Below are 20,371 nucleotides of genomic sequence, written 5' to 3'. Positions count from 1 at the left end.
ACAGGACCTTCCCCAGAGCTCCTGCCATGACTTTGACTTGGTCCCACAAGTAGTATGGCAGCTCAGGGAACTCAATCCATACAGGGCACTGGTATTGAAGCATCTCTTCTGGTTTGATGGAGGGGGCCCATGGCACCGTATACACCAGGTTGCCTTTAAAAGCTGCAACTGTCCCAAGCACATAATCCCTCTGGGCTTCAGTCTCCATAATGGCCTGCAAGAAACCTTTGCCTGCAAAGTGTGACTTACTAAGTCCAGCCCTGCCCCCATACACCTCTGCAAACCATCTTCTGAACTCATCCTGAGAGGGTGGTTTCCCCATAAAATACATGTATACCCCACAAGACATTGCTTTATGCAGCCCTGCAATTGCCTTCTCCATAGACAGTTCCACCTTGGTCTGGAAGACCTTCTTGCCTTCCCCATTCTTGGCAGATAGCTTTTCCATGTCCTGAGCCATCTCTTGATACAAGGAGGCTTGGGTCTCCTCATAGATACCCCCATACTACAGCTTTTCTGCATAAGTCTGCTCCATATTACAGAAGGCCTGATCTAGACATGATCTCTTCCTGCTTGGCGCCTGCCCACCCACGCTGTCCAGGGGACCATCCCCGGAGCGCGCCCTTACAGCTGAACCGTCGATCTCCACTTCACGCTGATGTTTACTGATGGGAAAGAAGAGGAAAGCGAAAAAAATCCGCGCTTCACGATCTTATTCTTCAGAATGTAGGTGTCGGATCCAATTTGTGTTCTTTTCTTTTCTCTCTATCTATGTATACCTTACCTTGGTATTAAAAATGTTCTTCTCTCTCTATGTATGTATACCTTACCTAGGCATTTGTGTTCTTTTCTCTTCTTTCTTGGCTCTATGCTCCTACTAAGAAAACATGCACGGTCTCACGGTCATGAGCTCATCCTTTAGAACGTACGATGTTGATCGCATTTGTTTTCTTTTCTCTCTATGTATGCGCATCATATAGGACCATAACGGGTAGTTTATCCTGTCAAGCTTATCCTCAGCAACGACATCACTGCTTGATATTTCAGCTTGCAAATAACTTATCTTTGACACAAAATACAAATATCTCAACTACATGTAAGTAATATCAATGCCCCACTGAATACAATCGTTATGGATGCTAGTAGAGACGAAGCCTACTTGCAAAGTGTATGAAAATGCTACTGTGTAAAACATCAAACTAAAATAGTTTGAACTGAGGTGTATGTGAGAACCTTACAACATGCAAACAAGCCTCGAAACATGCTTGAAATGCTCTAAAACACGCTCAAAAAAATTTGTTAACATAGTTTACAACACAATATAGGGTATATCTTCTCCACTTAAGAGGATAGCTCAATCTAAGACAATCAAAATAGCGGCTCAAGGAGAAGATGACAAGGAGGTGAGAGCTAAGAGAACCTACTCTAATACCAATTGTTGGAGTGGAGAGACAACAATACACACATAGATGCAGTAAGCAAGGAGAGATAGATAGAAGCACAACACTCAAAGTAGATTGATAAGAATGAGTGAAGTACCAAGTTTTGTGACATGATAAGGTCACTTACACACACTTATAAGATCAACTTTCTAAATAGGAAAAAAGTGTCCCAACCCATTATTGGCCTACGTCCACACATCACTACCATATAGAACTCTCTAGTTCTTGTTACTATCATTCTCGTTGTTCCTTCTTCTTTTCCTTTTCTATTACTACTTCTACTCGTCCTCGTACTCCTTTTTGTTATTCCTCCTCCTCCTCCTCTACTCTTTCTCTAATGCTACAAATGTTACTTCTACTCGTCCTCGTACTCCTTTTTGTTACTACTCCTCCTTCTCCTCTACTCTTTCTCTGATGCTACAAATGCTACTCCTCCTTGGTTGTTGCCAATCTTGGTTCTCCTCCTCTTCTATTTTTCCTCCCTCCTTCCCCCCTCCCTTGTACTACGTCTCCTCCTTCTTATCCTCTTCCTCTTTTAGTCATGTCATTTAATTGAGTCCTGACTCCTTATGCTATCACTCCAATTGCTTTCCCTTTTTCTCTACTTCTACTACTAGTCCTTTCTTTGACTTTTTTGTTGTTTTGTTGCTCCTCCTTGATGTTGCCATCTTGCTTCATTTATATTTTCAGTCATTATTGCTCCAATTTCCACAATACTAGTTCTTAACCAATGTTATTTTCTTCTAAAAAACATGATGATGACAACAATAAAAATGACGTTAATGATGATGATAATAACTATGGTAATGACATGTTGACAACACTCTCCTCCAAGTGCTATTGTTATTGGTGCTACTATTATGCTTCTATGCCACAATGATGACACATAATGACGACAATGATAACTATGATGGCACTGATGATGATAACAATAATGATGACACCCTCTAGTTTTCTCACTTCTTTGTTGATTTATCTGCTCCTATGAAACTATTGATACTATTGTTCATCTTCACCTTGCTTTTCTCCTCCTCCTCCTCCTCCTGTGCCTCCCATGTTGCTCCTCCTCACCTTGCTTTGCTCCTCCTTATGTGCCTCCCTTGTTGTTGATAATCCTCTTCCTTTATGGTGGTTGCTCCTAATTATCCTCCTTTTTTTTTATCTACTTCTATTTGTCGTTATTCTTCTCTTGTGTTGCTCCTCGTCTCCCTCATCCTCCATTTATCTCTACAACAATGATGACAATGATGATGATGACAATGATTAATAATCATGTTGATGATAATGTCAATGTTAGCAATGATGATGCTATCATCTTTAATGAGGATGGATGCATTGAAGGTGGATGCTATCATCTTTAATGAGGATGGATGCATTGAAGGTGGATGTGCAAGCATGAATGACAATTAGCAACACACACATAGATGCAGCACAAGTAAGGAGAAATAGATGAAAGCACAACACTTAAAGTAGATTGATGAGAATGAGTGAAGTACAAGTGAAGTGACATGATAAGGTTATTTACACACACTCATAAGAGTACATACATACGCTACATACATACCCTCGGGGGAAAAAACTTCCTAAAAAGGAAAAAAGTGACATGATAAGGTCATTTACACACACTCATAAGAGTACATACATACGCTCAAGGAAAAAAACCTCCTAAAGAGGAAAAAAGTGCCCGGTCCATTACTAGCCTACGTCCACACATCACTACTATATAAATGACTACAAATCCCCCCTATAGTGCTGATGTGAACATGTACAAGGACCATGCGGCTAATCACTCCCCAAATGGAAATAAGTCTAAAGCTTTGCGAAAAGCTTCAAACTTATCTCGTGAGAGATCCTTCGTGAACATATCTACCACATTGTCATGTGTAGAGACATAAGCCATGCTAATCTCTGTCCTGAACGATGAACCTCTCCCTATCATAATGATAATGCATCTCAATATGCTTTGTATGAGAATGAAACATTGGTTAATGCACTTTAGCTATTAGTGAAGATGGAGGTGGGGGACGTTGTCCAAAACCAAGATCTGTCAAAAGTCACCTAAGCCATACACTCCGTAGTCACTATAAAATCTACCGTGTACTTAGATTCACAGCTTGAAGTTGCCACTATTGGGGCTACTTCTTGCTAAGCCATCATATACATAAATTGCCAAGGTAAAAAGAAAAGCTACTAGTGGACACTCACATGTCATAACATCCGTCCCAATCAGAATGTAAGTATTTGAATACTTGCTTGGCAGCCTACTAATGCTTAGTTTGGAGACTGCACATCAACTTGCCCAATTGGAAGATGCCAAGCTCAATGTTTGGCCTCCTGTTACATAGATAGATGAGGCACCCAATAGTTGCTCTGTTGCTATTGTTGATAGATGAGGTATCTATATATTACACAGAGAGATGAGGCACCCAATAACCTGGTGATAAATTAAATTATGCATTAAATAATTCACGTGCATCCTAGAGACTAATCCTAGCACCTATCTCTACTCGTGTATCGACACGCTTAACGTCTTCTAAACCAAATCATGTAAGCAGCCTTTGTATGTACTTTGACCACAACATCACAATACCATCATCATGTTACATAAATTGTATGACCAAATAATAATGTAACAAGCCCAAATCTGCCATTTCAAATGACACATGTAATTTAGTCTTGAAGACTGAAATCTTCTCCTCATTTAGGCTTGTGTGCGTAGCATGTCATCAACATATAAAAATGATGACTCCTCTTTACATAGAGGGTACTCTCAGTTGGACTGTTGCAAAAACCAGTTGCAACCAAGTGGGTTCTTATCTTCTCATACCATGCTCCCGGGAGCCTACTTAAGACCGTATATAGTTTTTTTTAACATGCATACTTTAGATTCTTACCCCTTCTCAACAAAACCATGAGGCCATATAAGTCACCATTAAAGAAAGTAATCTTGATATTCAACTAATGTACATTCCAACCAGGATAATAGCCATACAAGATGTGGGTGCAAAGGTCTCATCATAATCTATGCTCTTCTCTTGAGCATAACCATTTGTAGCAAGCCTTGCCTTGTATGGTGATGATCTCAACGCCAACAGCTTTATGCTTAACCTTAAAAACCCACTTCGTACCAATGGTCTTTTTACCATATTAAGGAAAATCTATTAAACACCAAGTGTCTTGAGCCGTACTCATCCTACATGGCCTGTATAGCCAATGATCATTTTCCTATGCTTCCTCAAAGGAAACATGCTCCTCTTCATTACATATAATGACAATGAGAGCATGATCCACAATAGAATAAGATGCATGGTGAGAACCTACACGTATCCTGCTAATTTGTTGCCGCATCAATAGGCTGATCTATGGGTTGATATTTGAGCTAATTTTTATCCGATATGGGCTAATTTGTAGACCTTTTTTATCATTCGTTTGCTCTACATATGGCTTCTACCTGACATTGTACAAAGGTAAAAATGTATTAAAGATGTAGGCTAATTTGTAGACCTTTTTTTATCATTTGTTTGCTCCACATATGGCTTCTACCTGATATTATACAAAGGTAGAAGTGTATTAAAGATATCCTATGAGTATGCATTTTGCTATTTTTTGCATAAAAGCATGAGCTGAATAGAGTTCTCAATAAATACAACATCTCTACTCACCAGATGGTAGAGCCTATACCCTTTGCTTTTTGAGCTGTATTTCACAAAAATACACTTTAGTATCTTATCATCTAGCTTATTGTGTTGTTGCTTAGGCACAAGTGCAAAAACATGCAAATGAATCATAGAGGGCTTCCTGCCATTCCAAGCTTCATAATGGGGGTAATTGTATGAAGGCCTTGGTGGGGCATCTCTTTAACACATAAGTGGCACACATAACTATCCCCAATTAAAAAAATATGAGGTAAATCCTAGCCTTTAACCATGCAATGTGCCATCTCCATGAGAGATCTATACTTCCTCTCACCCACACCACTTTGCTAAGATGTATAAGACATTGTGCAGCATTGATGTTTTATGCCTCTTTCAGTCATATATACATAAAACTCCTTTGACATATACTCCCCCCCTTAATATGTATGAAGAGTGCCAATTTTACATATAAACACATTTTCAACCATAGAAACAAAGTGTTCAAAGCATGTAAAAACCTCTAACTTTGCCGTTAAAACGAAAACACCTAGTGCCTAGAGTAGTCATCAATCAAAGTCATAAAGTAGAGATATCCCCCTATCGACGGTGTCCTCATCGGACCACATACATAGTGTGTGTAAGTTGTAATTTTTGCATAGCCCTAACTAGTCCATCTTTTGGGAATGATGCCCATTATATCTTGCCCAAAATGCACCCCTTATGTACACATTTGATAGGGGCCTCGAGCTTTGGAAATTCTAACACCATCTCTTGCCTTTTAAGGTGTAACAAACTACCAAAATTAAAGTGGGCATGCCATAGCTCCACATCACTTATAGCACATGTGGTAGTAATAATTGAACAAGCAATATGTGCAAATATTTCATACTTGTTCAACTTGTAAAGCCCATGGCTTAGATTATCAGATACCACAATGATGTCTCCATTAGTGTGGTCATGAATTGTACACTTATCATTAAGAAATCTAACCATAAGTCTTGCCCTAGAAATAGCAAAGATTGATATCAAGTTCTTTTTTATGCCTGGCACAAGTAAGACTTATGAGAGAGTGATTGTCCCACCATTTACAGCAGCAACAAGAATAACCTTACCAACTCCTTTTATTATTAGATATGAGGAGTTGTTTGCACATGTAAGACTTATGAGAGAGTGATTGTCCCACCATTTACAGCAGCAACAAGAATAACCTTACCAACTCCTTTTATTATTAGATATGAGGAGTTGTTTGCACATGTAATTGTTCCTCCTGGAGGAACATACTCAAGTGATAAATCACACTGAGGGGTAATGTGCTTGTTGTTAGCACCACTATCAAAGTACCAGATATGCTGATCTATCATTGATATGCATGTTTGTTAGTGGTGCTTGTTAGCACCACTATCAAAGTACGAGATATGTTGATCTATCATTGATATGCATGCATCATGAGGACAAAAGGATTATAACTGCAACATGCGCCCAATCATGTGCATAGTTTGTTGAATTCTTATTTTTAGTACTGGGTGCTGATGCATCAGCCCACAACTATGCTTGACTCTTTCTTCTTCTCCTTCTCTAGCCTTTTTCTACATTCATTGATGTAATGGCTTGGCTTCCAATAGAAGTTGCATTTTCCTTTCTTCTTAGGCTTATCATCCCTTTCTGGGCATCTTTTCAAGAAGACTAGACTAATTCTTCCTTTGGCTTATAGTCAACCTGAGAAAAGGCTTTACCTTTACCGTTTGATTGGCAAAGCAAATGCCTGATCTCCCACACATATACTATATTGGTTTTGCTGAGATTGCTCTTCTTGCAAGTATACTGCAGCCAACTCATCAAAAGTAAGGACATTGGGGTTACCCTTCATCTCATAAGCTGAAGTGTAGATACAAAACCATAGTATAAATCCCATAGAGATATCAAAACAGTAGACACCAAAGAATTATTTATCGAATAAGCCTTATCTCAATACATGTCAATAGCTACTCCCTGAGATCTTTAATCCTTGTGAGAAACTCACACCAATAGGCCACTCGTGCCTTGTTATACACCTGGTAAAGCACAACAAGCTTATCCCAAGCATGTTTTATGAGGAATAATTCTCCTTTTAAAAGTGTCACTAACACATGTGCCTATGCATCCCATCATTCCACCTAGCTTTTCCATTGTGGAAGGTGTGGAGGAAGATGCCATAGTTATATTAGAACTCGTATCCCAATCCAAAGTACATGTACTATACTATTGTGCTAGTAGGGCATACCTTAATACCAATAAAACATTACGAAGCCCCATGGTACGTCATATAGGGCCACACGAGGTAGTTTGTCTTGTTAATCTTATTTATCAGTGAAAGGCATACCAAATACATCATTGCCTTTGGTATAGATATTAATCTCTAACATAGAATGCAAATATCCCAATTACCTGTGCAGAGTAGATGATGACGATGAAAACCTACAAAAGTGTATGAAAAATTATAGAGTATAGAGTGTGAAAATGATACTTAGTAGGAATGCAAAAATTGATTATAATGTTGACAATGCTAATGAAGCTTTTGAAGATGAGCTCAAAGTTTCAATGTCAAGGATAACAATGGCTTTGAAGCTACTACTATTATGCAAAAAAACCCAAAATTAAACAAAAGGAGTTCGAAGTGACACTCCCCTTAGATGCCTATGAAAACCTTATAGCATGTGAACGTGTCCCAAAACGTCCTCGAAATGCCCAAAAACGTTGTTAATGTAGTTAACAATAAACGTAGTTAATAGAACACTATATGGTATACCTTCTCCACCTAAGAGAATACATAAATTTGAGATACTCAAAAGAGCAACTCGAGTAGAAGATTACAAGGGAGTGAGAGACAAGAGAACCTGCTTTGATATCAATTGTTGGAGAGTTGAGATCAATGTAGCAACACACGCATAGATGTAAAGCAAGGAGAGATAGATGGAAGCACAACACTCAAAGTATACTAATAAGAATGAGTGAAGTACAACTAAAGTGATGTGATAAGGGTACTTACAGACATTGATAATGAGTGTATGTAAGTAGATTAATGAGAGTGAGTGAAGTATACAAGTGAAGTGACATGATAGATGGAAGTAGATTAATGAGAGTGAGTGAATTATACAAGTGAAGTGACATGATAGATGGAAGTAGATTAATGAGAGTGAGTGAAGTACAAGTGAAGTGACATGATAAGGTTACTTACATACACTCATAAGAGTGCATACATATTCTAGGCGCCTTTGGTCACCCCCTTTGGCCAGACACTTCACATTTGAACCTCTTTTGGGCCTTTGAACCTTAGTTATATGATGTGTACATTTGTTAGTTCATTTGGGAGTCATGCAACACTCCCCCCTTCCTCCTAACATCACCCAACATCACTTGCTATTTTCAACACTCCCCTTCAAGTGATTAATTTCTACCACCATACACACATTAGATCTATACACTCTTTAGTCATTTACTAGAGTGGACCATCACAAGTCCATCTTTGACTACAATATTGGCTTTAGGGCTTGAAGTTTTACACAAGGGTAGGTATTTAATACAATGAGTGGGTTTAAACACAAGGCAAGAGAGGTGCCATCACCATCATTTAGAATAGATATTTTGATAGTTGGACTTTGAAGCCCCTTCCATTGGTTCTTCTCTTTCTTTAATCATTATCTTTGCTTGAGTGTGTTATCATAGGATTCATAGAGGATCAAGGGATGATGGTTGACTCTGATACCAACTTGAATTTATGCCTAGAGATGATTAGGGTGTGTAGAAATGGATTAACATCAACACTTGTTGCAAGAATGAGATTAAGGGGCAAATGGCAATCTATGGCATAATGACAAGATGAAAGATTAGACAAAAACTCACGTATGATTTCGTTGGATAGAGGCCTTACGTACATCTCCATTAGCCACACTACTTCATAAACTTGATTAAGTCCTCCCCTAGTCCTACCTAGATTTGAGACCATCTCTATTTAAGTGACAACCACTTGTTAGGGCCTCTTTTCACCTAATTTTAGGCGCCTTCATTTAGGCATGCTTTGGTTGGACCCTTCCCATTCACCTTCACATTTGAACCTCTTTTGGTCCTTTGAACCTTAGTCATATTACTTGTACATTTGTTACCTAATTTGAGAAGGGTCACACAAACTCCCCCTTTTTGCTCATAACATTCACTCAACATCACTTGCTACTTTCAACATGAATGGGGATGGCCAGGTGGGAAAATATGGGGCAACAACAAAGTGGGGTGGTTTTAGAGGAAGTGGGTGGATTCATTGTTTTTTTAATAAGTTAATAAATAAAAAAAGTAAATATTAATAAATAAAATAAAAAGAGAGAAGGGAGGGAGTAAAAAAGAATTACAGAGGGGAGGGGCATAAAATAATCACAAGGGAAGGGTTTAAAAAGTAGTTTTTTTGTGGAAAAAAGGTTTTAGGAGGGAAGCTTTATTAACCACCGCAGTGGGGGCTATTAGGGGGGCAAGGGAAGGAAGGGTGGGGGGCTTGGGTAGGTTTTGGGTAAATGGTTTTATGAGAGAGTGCTCAAGAATGGGATCATGAGTGCAGGTGTGTAGAGAGAGGAGGGGGATCTTTTTTGAATAAGTATAAAAAATTACCAAATATATGTATCTATACAATTGTGACAGGGCTTGCTACATTATTTATATACAAATTAGTTTAAGGATTCAAGATTACCTTGTGAGCTCATTGAACAACAAAAAATTGATTGGTAATCCACAACGAAAGCTTGGATACCACCAATGTGGTTGTGGGGCACTTGATTGAGCCTTAGCCTTCCATCTAGCGAGTTGGTGTTGTGGGGTGGTGCATGAGGGTGTTATGGAACCTTGGTGATGATCCCTTGGAGCCTTGTGGTTTCTTGGTAGTGCCAAGGGAGTTGGTGTGTGTGACTCTCTTGGGGTATTAGCATCAAGGGTAGCCCTACTTTGATATCCTACTCAATGTCAATGGAAGTTGATAAGCCCACTACACATCAACTTGCATCTTGAAGCTTGGTGCGCGTTATATTCTCTTGAGTACAGGTGGTAGAGGTAGCACTGCTCTCCATTCCTACTTAGTCTTTGGGGTTGGCATCGCAGTCTCCACTCCATCTTTGGTTTCTCTTCTTGATGGAGCCTTTGACATGGTTTCAGAGGCTTATAGTGAGGGCTCGTTTGACCTTGGGACCCAAATGTGTAGGTTCTCTTCATCCAAACCTTGCGGGGTGTTTGCTGATGGGATAGAACTAAAATTTGGGGCCACTCCTTGACCTTTAGCTTAGGAGGTTATGGTGTGAATGATAGAGCTTTTGGGACCTAGACGAAAGGGTTCCCATCATAGAAGCTCCTAGCTTCTTCTAAAATCTTGGTGGAGATCTAGTGGGGCTCACATTGTGAGTAAAATTTTGTTGCTTAGGCCTCTCGCTGATGTGCTTCTACTCTTTGGGTAGGCTTCTAATTGCTACCAAGTTTTTTGCTTGTGCATCGTACACTTCTTTGGCTAGCCAAAGTTCTCTTAGGAATCCATTCTTGCTTAGCGAGAGTGTTCTTATGAATCCATTCTAGCTTAGGGATATCCTTGAGGGGTTGTTGAAGTTGACGTAAGGTGATTTTGGTCTCTACTAGTTGGATCGCCATATCAGTTTAATGAGATAGTCGACTATTAGTATACACGCAATGCCCACCTCTTAGCATGTATCTCACATATATGTTTGGTGCACATTTGTAAAGGCCCCCATTATGAGGAGAAACATTGGTGCATGTGTAGACCTTTGGTGGGAACCCTAGCTTAGATATAGATGTGATAGTTATTGTGACCATTGATGGTTAGGAGATGGTAAGGGGTGCAAGCAATACTAGGGCCTGGGTTCATTATTAGTGGGTGATGGTCAGTTGGTCGTGTTTTGAGGGCTATGACCATGTCTATGTCGTGTAACTACCTACATTGTATACGCGCCTACCACGCCACTTGTAACAGTATATATAGATATAGTTATCACAAGCTAATGCATCTAATACTTGCGAGTATCCACACCCTCTACACTTAGTACTTCCTCCATTTAGAGTCCATCTAGATCGCCATCTAAGCTCTACTTGAGAGTGCACAAGTGGATAGCACCATCACATTGTACCTATCTTATAATTTTAAATTCTATCCATTCTCTATCTATTACATTGTCTATTGCACTTTATTTTTCTATCTTTCCACTACGCTATATTCTTATATCAACGTGGTAAGGTGAGAACAATGTTAAGTTTGAGAAGTTACCTTAGAAGAGAGTACGCATGTTTGGAACACAAGTCTTGGGATGTTGAAAGGGTCAGGGTGGCCTCATCAAAGTATGGTAATGGTCCCAATGGGTAGATTAAACATTGTAGATCACCTATGCAAAATGATTATGCAATCAATGGCCCATTCCATCCCCTTTCGAGGATGATGCTTTTTGCCATTGTTCCTATAACTTTTAAGACGGCATAGGTTTAGTTCTAATGTAAAATTTTATATTTTAAAACAACCAATGGTTATGGATTATCGTGAGGGTGAGGATAGCTACAGATGGTGTTAGGGGTAGGTTGTCTAATGAGGTCCACATCCTCCAAGACATTTAGTTATGACTACCCTAGATGGGTGAGGGTAGCGGATGGTGTTAGTAGGGCAAGTGGTCTAATGAGGTCAATATCTTCCAAGACATTAAGTTATGAATACAATCCAATCCTTGAAGTCATCAGCCTCTAAGAGGGACTCATATTCTAGGTCCACATCTTCAACATATCTAAGAACATGTTGCAAGGTCTATATACAATATCAATTGAAGTGGTCATAGTTGTTACGTTGCATGATGTATAGATATCGACCACCCCCACTGAAGTAGCATGAATGGTTGTATCAAAGTTATTTGCAAAGAATGGTTGTATCAAACTTGTTTGTAGCATCATGTGTTGATGGTGACTTTGGAGACTGTTTGATGTTAGCATTAGCAGATCCTTAGAGCGAGGGGGTGCTCACTCCTAGGAACTGCAACAATATAGACCTCACAGTAAATTGGTGCCATGTTTATGCCAGATTATGATCACTTAGCATATTTGTTGATGATGTATTTGCAGTCTCATTGTTGTTGCTGATAAAGATAACACAGAGGGTAGAAAATTAGTATAAATTCAAAAGGAATCATTTGCCATCCTTTTAATGCTAGAATTTGCAGTCTCATTGTTGTTGCAGTCTCATTGTTGTTGCTGATAAAGATAACACAGAGGGTAGCAAATTAGTATAAATTCAAAAGGAATCATTTGCCATCCTTTTAATGCTAGAATTTAGTAACATAATGCTCACATAATAACAAGTTATTTTTTATTGCTATCAAAATATTGATATAATATGAAAGACTTGCAAGAGTGCATTGTTTATTTTATGAGTAAATCATACTTTAATCAATATTATCAACCACTAAAACATAGAATATCTTGCAATCGATTAGGATAATAATATGACTATCTTAATATTTTCTTCCACCAAGGATTGAATACTAATGGAACGTGATCTAATATGGAGATGAATAATATGTGATGTATGGTTACTGCATCATATGTATAGATGTCTTATCAAAATTCTTGTTTGGAAACTTGAGTGTGATATACAAAGTTGCATGTCTATAATTCTTAATGTATGATTAAAAGTAATTATCTTTTGATTTCAATTTTATTACATTCTTATTATTAATTGTGTGGTAAACTATTATTAATTCTTGTTTGGAAACTTGAGTGTAATATATACAGTTGTATGTTAATTCTTAATGTATGGTTAAAAGTTATCTTACGATTTTGATTTTATTATATTCTTATTATTAATGGTGTAGTAAATTATATTTTTTCATAGTTTAACTGATTACTGGGTTTTTTTTTACAGTAGGACCTATAAAAAATTTACGACCTCTCCCCTCACCCCCCCTTTCCCCTTTTAATCCCTTCCCCCATAGCTCTCTCGTCTTCTTCAAGGCTAATTTTCTATTTTTTATATTGAATATGCATATATATATATATATATATATATATATATATATATATATATAATCTCTTTATCAAAGCAAAAATTCTAGCGATATGCCATGCCCACTATTAATTACTTTTGTAATAGCCACAATGGAGCTATCCGAACACATAATGAATATGAAGCCGCCTTTTAAGTTGATACAATAGGTTTTAGAAGTAAATCTTTGCCAAAATTGCTAAGAATATTTCTTCAAAATAAATTCTTTAATATTTTCTAATTAAAAGTTTAAAAAACACTTCTAATTACTTAATTTAATGTTTCTTACTACAATGTTAGCATTGTGTAAACTTTGTACGTTAAAGGTCTACTGTAAGGCACTTTGCCATCTTGTCTTACCCATAAGTAGCACATAAGCGATGGTGCTAGAATATATGAAATGGCTTTACCCTCTGGAATGCCAAATGGGGAAGTCATAGATTGCATGTACTTGCTTGACATAGTGGCCATGGTCTATTATTAAGTGTAAACACTAGCCATTTATAAATAAGGCTAGACATAGTGGTTGTAGACTACTTTTAAGTTATGGGTAGCCAAGAGTAAACACTAACCATTTAAGGACATTTTGACATTAAGCAATACACATCATTCCCCTTGCAATAAAATACTTGTGAGCTCTCCCTCTTCTCTGTTCTCTCTTGTTTGTGTTCTATTGTTAGATTTGTGCTTGCTTGGATAGGTTTGTCCCTTGCATGGGATTCCCCTCTTCTACCTGGTGGGAAGATGCTCTAAGGTACCTTTTTCTTGTTGCCTCATGCTTTATTTATTGCGAAGTGAACTTCATAATTTGTTACCTTTTGTTTTGCTAAATAAACCATTAATTTTCTCAAACCACACCTTAATCTTTGTAAATGCTTGTGTGGCATTGCATAGAGAAGAGAAAGGAAGATCTTTATAGGATAAATCTCTCCGGTTAGATTCTCCTTTCTTATTTAAAAAAGAGGAGAGAGCCCTTTAAATACTTTCTTATAAACACCTGGTAGTCACCCTATCCAACTTAACCCTTTTTATAATAATAAAAAAGTGGACTTCTATATACTTCTTTGCTTAGCATATAAATATAATTATGTTCCCAAAAAAATGCTTTCTTATAAAAAGAAAAGAGAGAGCCCTTTTAAATAGACCCCCAAAAAAAGGGGGGAATAGACACAAAAAGAAAGGGGAGAGCCCTTTAAATAGGCAAAGTCTATAGAAATACATGTAAAGCCAAAGCAACTCTCATGGTGTTATATTATTCAAAAATTATCACTAACCTTAATGGCAATAAAGTAATTAGTGTATAAGGCGTAGCCGGTCACAAAGCAAAGCCATAGACATGGTTACGAGGGTACAAAAAAACACATTAATAAATAAATACTTTTATTGTCAACCTCGCCTTATAATATATCAATAATGATTTTTCCCCCCCTTTTTTGTCAACCCTGCGCATATTCACGAGAAGCATGAGAAATCATTATTATTATCCATGCCCTTGTCTTAAATGGGTAGTAACATTTATTTCATAACCTTCAAAAATAGGGGTACACAATGAGCGATTAATTAAATTCATTAATAATAACGACGCATTTATTTCATAACCTTCCAAACAGGGCCCTACAATGAGTGGAAAAAGAAAAATCAATCAATTAATTAATTAATGGTACTCATTTTTAACTAAATTTGGATAACCTTTGATATTAAGGTTATCCAAATTTGGCACATAACAATACCCTCGGCGGTTTATTTACATTCCACATCAAGTACCGCCTCACAGTTTTACCTACTGATATTATAGATGTCGAAAGTATGCGTGCAACCATCTGGAAATGAAGATGGTGCAAAGTTCCACCTCTCTCAAGGGAGAACACAGCCTGAGTGCATTCATGATGCACAAACTCGACAAGAGAATCCCAGAGAGAGATGTTTACATCATCATTTTCAATCTCGATAGTGATTGACACCTCCAGCATCTTCAGATCATCGTTCCGGCTGGGAAACTGAGGACATGCTGCGGCTACGTCTGTTACATGCACAGGATGCGACCCGGCACTCTTCTTCCTCTTTGTCGTGGCGGCACAGGAAGTTTGAGAACTACCTTGCTTCGAGATTAACGAAACACAGGAACACGTAGAGAAACATTAAAAAAAAACATGATGCCCACATATAATGTACACAAAGGTATACGAGACTAGCGAAACAAAGGAACAGCCACCATAAGAACGTACACAAAGGAACATACATATACGAGGTTAAGGGATAGATTATACTGGAGGACCGAGCTTTGCGTTTCATGGCTTTTAAATTTTGCAAGCCGCCAGGACCTTCAGGAGGGGTTAGAATTTGAGGAGCCACATTCTCCTTGTGGAGTCCAACGGCGGCCGAGATCCATAGGAGGAGGTTCGCCAAGCCCAAAAGGCGACGAGGTCTTGATTCTTCTACGGCTCCGCTCAGGCATGCCAACAAACAGCTTCCATGCAAAGCACAGAGCAATCTCCATATAATGCAAACTGCGGGTCCATCTGTTACATGACAGACAGTTGCCATACAAAGTGCCAGAACTGGAGCACAACCAAACAAAACACAGCACGGCAGAAACTCCACGCACATGACCATGGCATCAAACATGATGATGAGCCCAGAAGATCCGGGCAGATAGCGAATTAACAAACGCGGATGGGAGAAAGTGCTGACACGCGTAGCTCATGCGTCGAATTAGCAATCGCGGATAGAACAAGCCCTGACACATGTAACTCATGCGCGTGGATGGAACAACTACTACATGCAACCAAATCCAACTTGAATATTCTGTATTAATTAATCGACCAACAAAAAAAAACATCTTGGGCACATATTGAACTTAACCCAAAATTTAAAACTCTACAAAAGCCTCTTATGTTGGATTTAAGGCCCTTTTTCTTTTTTAACTTACCTTCATATCTTATCTTTTTAAGTGTACATTTCTATTATTCAGGTCTATACACTCTTTGTTGTGGAATTTGAATGCTTCAATGCCTTTGTAATCCCACTAACCCTTCAAAAAGGACCCGTGGGACATATTAAGTAAAATTTTGTTGAGGAATGGGTTTCACTGAAAGCCAAGGTACATGTGACATGATTTTTTACTTTAAAAAATGTAGCGCTCATAATACCTACCCGATGGCGATAAAGCTTCTTTCCTGATGGCAGAAATAAAATTTGAAAAATTCCTATGGAGCTCGTTTTTTGGCTAGGACATGGTAAGTCTCAAACATGGGAGAATTGGGCAGAGAGAGAGGTCGCTGACCTGCATGCGAGAGCGGAAGCCACTTGGCTCTCATGCACATGTAAAAAGCATATTACTTGCTATTCAAGCAAGAACCCTTGCATGTCTCCCTCGCATATAATTTCTCTCTCCCCACACTATTTATATGTCTTTTTCCTAGTGAGATAGTTGCAGGCAAGGCAGTTGAACATACATAGACGTTATTTCTATGCAACTAGAGAGAGTTTGCAAACCTCTGCTGATGGTATTTTGCCATTATCTTCATGCCATCGGCAAGCCCGTGCAGTAGACGTGATCAGTGATGAGGTGAAAGAGCTTGTTTTCAATTTTTGGTTAAGCCATACTTGTGTTTCACCCAACAAAAAGGATGTATGTCACAAATTCCTTGGTAGAAAATCTTATGTTAAGCATCCAACACACCTTCTCGATCAATCTTAGGTAACAGCAACAACCCGTGCTCCAACACCTGTGCTGATTTGGTGTGCTTTTATACATTACATATTCCTTCAGTATAGATTCAGATACTAGATTAGATGTTTCCAACTGGTATACAAACAAATGCCGAATTCTCTACTCTTCTATGATTCTATCATCCTTGTATGTGCGGTGTTTCCTTCTTTTATCATGTGTCTGTGTATTATGTCTGACTGTCAGATTTTCAGTCAGTCAACCTATAGCTCTTTGACTACTTGGGGAAGTTTAGGACTAGAAAATATAGCAAATAAAAAGAAACCATCCTCTCTCACAAGGCATGGCATGGTTCTAAACGATTTTTAACTTGACGCGGCAATAAGAAAAACCAAGAAAACCGGTGTAAAACCAGTAAGAGATTGGTGTTAAACTAGTAAGATACCTAATCGAAAACAAGTTATATACACTTAGGCTATAGCAAAAACAAGTTTAACATGATTTTCATCAGTATCATACCGCTCCCAAACCAATATGATATACCGGTTGTGGAATGATAGTTGTATACAACTAGTTCACTAAACTGATAGGGGGAAAAGACCAGCTACCTGCTCTGCCGGTTAAACACTATTACCATACTGGCTTAAGAGCATAGTCTCCTCTAATGTACTCTGTATTTAGCAAATTTTCTAACTAATATTATACCAGTTCAACACTCATATGATACCGGGTAAAGATCGGAAGGAGAACTTGGGGCGGCCATACAATACCAGTGTTTTGTACCAGTATGATACTGTTTGGAACATTAGATATAAGGTAAAGATCAGCTTTGCTTTAGACAACACAAGTTTTGAAACAATATGATACTGGTGTCAAACCAATGGTTGTTTTTGGATAAAACATTTGAGGGGAGTGTTTGAGAAAGGCAAATAACCATCCATGTTGTGTGGGTGAGCTAGGGTCCCAAGATTTGGTCAAATTATTTATCCCACATGGTAGTCTTTTGATGTAACCTTTTGGTGCCTATATAAAGGCCATTTTTCTAATAAAAAAGTGACTAAGTCTTTTGGTCATTTGCATATGCTCACTTGTGTGCAACTCTCTCTCTCTCTCTCTCTCTCTCTCTCTCTCTCTCTCTCTCTCACATGTTAATCACATCATCATTAGTGTTAATTATCTTATTAATCATGTTGTTGTGTCTTCACTTCCATCCACCTTAGCTTTTGTAACCCTAATTTCTAATAGGTAGGCAACTATCAATTTGCAAATCAAGTTTACAATATTGTTTACTCTCCACTTCTTTCTACAATTCAATGCTTTGTATTGTGTTGATCTTGCTTCCACTATTATGTATTCTTATAGCCGAGGATCCTGTTTCAATCCATGAAATGCCTTCTAAACTATGCACACTTTATTTAAACTAGGTACCAGGTACTCGTTTCAACCCGTACAACACCTTCTAGACTGCACACTTTGTTTAAACTAGGTATCTCAAATGTGGATGCCTCTGCCACATTAACCTCCTACTTGAGACATCCATTTTCATTACCAACCATTTACCATATGAGTTGCCAAGGCTAGTACTTGAGATGCCCATTTAGAAATTCTTTCACATCTATTTTCATTATCAGCCACTTACCATATGAGTGGCCAAGGCTAGTGCTATAATAGTGGTCAATCTAGATATGGGGGCAAATTTATTCTAAAATTTGAACCCTTCAATGTGTGAAAAATCCTTTGTCCAATAAGTTATCTTGTACTTATCCTTTTACTTATCCAATGTAGTGCCATCACTTACACTTGGCCTTTCAAACCCACTTGGTGGTGCCAATAGACTTCCATCTTGTAGGACGATCTAAAAGATGCCAAGTGTGGTTTCTCATAATTGAGTCACCATGCTCTAACTACATTTCCTCCCTCCAATTCATATTTGCTAATGCTTCCTCTAGTTTGGATCTCTTGATGCTTCCTCCAAGTTGGCCGAATCTTGTTTTTTCATTATCTTAGCCATCAAGGCCGTATTGACAATGTGTGAGTGGAAGCCCTCTTTTGCTCCTCAATCTATGGATTTATAAACAGTTGCTTGTTTTTGCTAGCTCTCATGTGATTTCCAGTGGAGATTTTTCATCCCCAAGCGATGCCTCACTCATTTAGGATATGGCCCCTTTTGTGATAGCTCTTCTGTGATTGTTGCCAGTGGAGTTTTTCTATCTAAGAGATGCCTTACTCATTTAGGATATGGCCCCTTATATGGTGATTTAGGTTTTTCTTCTCTTCATCATATGAATCCACCTCTTGTGGAGCTAGTAATCTTACTGGTAATTGTGTATGATGTGCTACTTCTTTGTTGAAGGAAAGTGCGAATGGAATTTCCTCCTCCACCTAATGGGGTTGTTCCACAAACACCACATTGTGGCTAATCATGATATTCCTTTCCTCAAGGTCATATAGATTGTAACCCTTTGACTCCATACTATAATATAGAAAGAAACACTTCCTGCTTGAAATTCTCCTTGGTCCTTGATGAGTCTAGAAAAGCCTTCTGTCCTCTCTCATTCTCAACCAATTTATGTCATATTTTGAATTTTCCAAAAGCTTCAACCTTATCTAAAGAAAATACACCCATATCTTCCTACTGAAGTTATGTATTAGTAACAAAAAGTAGTAAGAATCACCCAATATAGAGGTTAGCAATTTACCACAAATATCTACATGGACAACAAGCTCTAGAGAAAACTATATATCTACATGGACAACAAGCTCTAGAGAAGACTTTATATGATTCTTGTTTCTTGTGGAAATGCATGAGGTTCACATGCAATATATGACCTCTCAAAAAAATTCACTAAATATGCCACAAGTCCTTTGCATCTCTTTTAAGACTACAAAACTCAAGTGCTACCCAAATCTTTCATGATATAGCTTGTTTATCCCAACATCGGCTTAGGTTGTAAAAGCTAAAAGCTCATGTAAGTTGTTACATTGAATTTTGCTAGAAATTAGCTCCCACTGGCCATCTCTATTTATGGTTATGGTATGAACATTGGGTAATGGCAATGGTCATATATATTTAAGATTAAAGGGTGCATGTGTATGGTTGTCAAAGGTTATGCTAATCTTGAGCTAACATGGGGTTGTTAGTGAAAGAGATCAAAAGATGTCATATCAAGATGAATGTTACTCATAGAGTTACTTGGCAGTAGTTATGGAATGTGAAAGGTTTCTTAGGAGTTATGGAAGATGAAAATTCTCGTGTACCTTGGATATTTAAAGCCCTTATGCTACTGCTGAACAAAGTGGTGATTTTATGTGATATCTAGTTATTGCCTTTGAACTCCTTTATTAGAACATGTATTTTACTGAGTCTTTCAATTTCTTAATCATTTTTTCATTATGGAATCCATTTCTTTTGATCCACCATAACTTGGCATTGATAGATGTATCTCAACCTCGTATCAAGGCCTCCCCTCTCCTCTCTTGTGCTACGTAAACCTTTTGTAGCTGCTAATTTACAGCATGCTTATCCTTCTCCATTTGCATATCAATTGCCTTAGTTGAAGAAGAAAAAAGAATCAAAGGAAACTCA

Source organism: Cibotium barometz, chromosome 44 (genome assembly GCF_041138505.1).
Source record: "Cibotium barometz isolate CiBa-2024 chromosome 44, ASM4113850v1, whole genome shotgun sequence".
In the NCBI taxonomy this organism is placed as follows: domain Eukaryota; kingdom Viridiplantae; phylum Streptophyta; class Polypodiopsida; order Cyatheales; family Cibotiaceae; genus Cibotium; species Cibotium barometz.
Note: the sequence above shows the minus strand (reverse complement) of the source record.